The 4,140-nt window shown below is 36.0% G+C and overlaps 1 protein-coding gene across 2 annotated transcripts in view; it reads right to left on the minus strand.

Annotated features, from left to right (window-relative positions):
* LOC102824254 (estrogen-related receptor gamma-like) overlaps window positions 1-4,140 on the minus strand; it is an 812,051-nt gene that overhangs the window by 443,290 nt on the left and 364,621 nt on the right. The window lies entirely within an intron of this gene.

Genomic DNA, 4,140 nt, shown 5'->3' on the forward strand with positions numbered 1-4,140 from the left:
AACAACAACAACTATATATATACATATATATATTTATTTATTTTTTAACAAAATACTGTCTTATTTGGTTCAAAATTCAAAACCCAATTTAAGCAATTGTGCAGCAAAACATCAAACATTGCAAACAGTTGCTATTAAAGAAAGTTTTGTGAGTGAATATAGAACAGAGTTCTTTAACAGAGAAAACCATTTGGGTTTGGAACACTCTTGCTTTAGACACACAGCAAATAAAGTCTGGAAGTTGTGAGAGACCCTTCTGATTGCCTACAGATGTTGAAAAAGCAGCTACAAGATGCAAATGAACTGCTGAGCTCAATCCTCAGTCTTAAAAACGCATTTCAATACAATAGCCAATGTATCATCTAAGAATGAAAAAGATGTACGGGTACATCTTAATAGCATTTTGAAAAATGAATTAAGAGTACATTGTCATCAGCGCCAGTAAAAATAATAAAGGTAGAAAGATTAAGAGGCAAGCATATCTTTCGAAATGTAAAATGGGTTTATAGGTCTTCTAATAACAACTTTTACTCAAACCTTACATAAATAGGCTTAGATGATACAAATATTATGTGGGCTGTGTGGACACTCCCAGGTTCCTAATCATGTTTAGGGATTACTTGACAGAACAGAGACATTTCATTCCTATTGGGCTGAGGGATTACAGCAAAGAAACATCTAATATTCCATTTTTTAATTTCATGCATTTTTTATTTACCTTTAATGATGCTGTATATATTCATCATCCTGAAATATTAAAACAGTATGAAAAAAGTAATAAATTGGTGGAAAATTTAGGGAATAGGAATGCAACAGCACGCAAATCATACACTATCAAGTGCTTGATACACATTTAAAATTACTGCCTACTACGGCAAAGCCAAATTCCTAGCAGATTTCTGAAGCACAAAGTCACAATAAGAAGATCAGCAGAACAGACTGAAATAATAGAATATTCATCCCTCTAATCCATATGCAATTCTTTAGGGCTTTTTTTTTTTTTTTTAAACAATGCATATGAGGTCTGACTGTATTCAGGATTTAAATAAGTTGTCTCTCTTTCCTGCTCTTCTCTATTTTTGTAAAAAAAAAAAAAAAAAAGGAAGAAAGGAAAGTATGTACAGTTCTCATTTTTGCACTGCTGCACCAACGTTGACAAGGTTAGCACATTTCCTCACACCTCAAATGAAACAATAGCATTTTTAAACAACAAAAGTGTTAAATGAAATACATTTATTCATGCTACTAGAACATCCTCAAATCGCTTTTTGGGAAGAGGGAAAGTTGGCATCATTCATGGGGTAAATAACTGTAATTTTTTTGCCATTTAGTTAGCAATTAATGGACACATACTGGAATATAAAACTGCATTAAAATACCAATGAAGAGCCAACAGTGGGTATTTTGTCTTTGCTACACCCACCTACCCTTAAAGACAGATGAGGTTGTCTATCAGACATGAAATGTTGTAAAAACATAGAAAATTTACAGAGGACTAAACCATTAGTTGGAGCCCTGATGTGGCACTGTGGGTTAATGCGCTGGACTGCAAGGTCAGCTTGAACTGCAAGGTTGGCAGTTCAAGCTCACCAGCTGCTCCTTGGAAATCTTGTACAGGGTTGCTAAGAGTCAGAATTGACTTGATAGCCATTAACAACAACAACAAACCACTAGTTTGGAAGGGACACCTGTGGGAGAATTCTAAAGAGTTTGGGTAGAGGGAGAGGACATGCTGAACAGCAGGTGCCCAGTAGTTCTTCCCAGTTGCTGCTGGTACTACATCCTCAGCCTCTCATCTTCTCAAACCACACCCAGCTCTAATTTCCATATATGAACAGCAGTTATATGCCAGCTGTATGCTTTCTAAGTGATCTTTTTTCAGTTTGTTTTTATATTCTGATTTTTCTTTAATGAGCATTTGTAAAAAAAAAAAAAAAAAAAAGGACAACCAATAAAACAGAAATTATTTAAATTGCAACCAATTCTTTCAAGTTTCAAGTATAGCTTCTTTACTAATAAGCTCCCTCCATTCCTTGCCCCATGTTCACCCCCAGAGAATTCTTCTCTATTTTGAGTCAATGTTGACAGCACATTGCTTATAGACCAAATCACATTCTGCCTAGTGATATAGTCCTGTACCTTATAAGCAGTTCTTTTACAGAATTAAATTCCTTCAGGACAAGGCTGGCCTATCTTCTCTATTCTTTTCTTTTCTTTTTTTTTTTCATTAGTTAATTATCTATAGTTTTTGGGTTGTTTTTTTTTTCACGTTGGAAGAACCGAAGATTGAGAAATAATTTGGCTGTTCTTTTTATCAGCTTTCTGGAAGCTCAGGACATTCTACAAGAAAGACTGATAAATAGACATGGATGGTAAAACTCCCCACTGGTTTTTGTTTTAATGTTTTATTGTGAATTATATGATAGTTTACAGGGGAGAACTTTAGTTTTACATTCATTCCATCGTATATCATCTCACTGCCATGGTTCCAATCCCCTCCATGCATCATCAACCACCCAAAGGGTATATCCCAGAAACCCGCCCCCTACACTTTTCCCTCCTCCCCCCAGTTTTCACCCACAGTCCCTTTCCCTCTCTGTTCTCTATTATTTTATTTCTTAAAGGATTGAATGTAGCTTTTTGTCCCTAGTGGGTGTTTAGTAATTTTCTTGTTGAATTACTTAAACTAGTTTTATAAGTGATTTTGCTGCTAGGAAACTCACTGTTTTTCAGCTAACTATTCAAGTTACTGAAGTCCTACTATGTCACTATAGCATAAGCACTGGACTGCTAACCACAAGGTCAGTGGGTCAAACCCACCAGCTGATTCTTGGAAACCCTGTACAGAGCCACTATGAGTCATAACCAGCCCCATAGCGCTTTAACAATAACAACATTCAACTTATTACTGGTCCTTCTTTTTAGGAACAGACCATCAATTGCTCATATGCAAGTTCAAGTTGAAACTGGAGAAAATTAAGACAAGCCTATAAGAGCCAAAATATGATCCTGAGTATATCCCACCCGAATTTAGAATAGATTTGATCCACTGAACACTAATGACTGAAGATCAGATGAGATGTGGAATGACATCAAGGACATCCTAACTGAAGAAACAAAAAAGTCATTAAAAAGACAGAAAAGGCAAAAAAAAAAAAAAAACCCAAAAAACGAAATTAAACTAAAATGGATGTCAGAAGAGCCTCTGAAATTTGTTCTTAAATGTAGAATAGATAAAACTAAAGGACGCAAAAGAAATGAATAGAAGATTTTGAAGGCTTTCTCCAAGAGAAAAAGTAAAGTATCATAATGAAATGTGCAAAAAATCTGGAGTTAGATAACCAAAAGGGAAGAAGACAAGACACTCAGCATTTCTTAAGCTGAAAAAATTGAAGAAAAAATTCAAGCTTCAAATTGAAATACGGTGGTGGTGGCGGTGTTTGTGTGCCATAGAGTCGTTTGCAACTCATAGCGACCGTGTATAGTGCTTCCGAGGCTGTAAATCTTTACAGGAACAGAAACCCTCACCTTTCTCCTGTGGAACAGGTGGTGGTTTTGAACTGCTGACCTTGAGGTTAGCATCCCGAATTATAACCCCTATGCTACCAGTGCACCTTAAATTAAAATACAGATGGATTCTCTGGACAAAATATTGAATGAGCCAGGAAGGAATACAGTTACTGTACCAAAAAAGAACTGGCTGACATTCAGCCATTTCAGGAGTTAGCATATGATCAAGAACCAGTGGTATTGAAGGAAGAAGTCCAAGTTGCACTGAAGCTATTGGTGAAAAACAAGACTTCAGGAATTGTTAGAATACTAAATGAAAGAAGCTGAACAAAGAATATAATCAGTGTTGATATCAGGTGAATCTTGGCTGGAAGCAGAGAATAGCTGAAAGTTATTTACCCATATATTATTGACCATGTAAAGACATTAGACAGTATGGACCATAAGAGCTCATGCATAACATTGAGAAGGATGGGAATTCCAGAACACTTAATTGTGGTCATGCAGAACCTATACACAGATCAGGAAGCAGTCTTTGGAACGGAACAAGAAGATACTGTGGTTTAAAATCAGGAAAGGTATGCATCAGAGTTGTATCCTTGCACCATACTTGTTCAATCTATATGCTCA

The sequence above is a fragment of the Chrysochloris asiatica genome, unplaced genomic scaffold (assembly GCF_000296735.1).
Source record: "Chrysochloris asiatica unplaced genomic scaffold, ChrAsi1.0 scaffold00133, whole genome shotgun sequence".
Taxonomy (NCBI): domain Eukaryota; kingdom Metazoa; phylum Chordata; class Mammalia; order Afrosoricida; family Chrysochloridae; genus Chrysochloris; species Chrysochloris asiatica.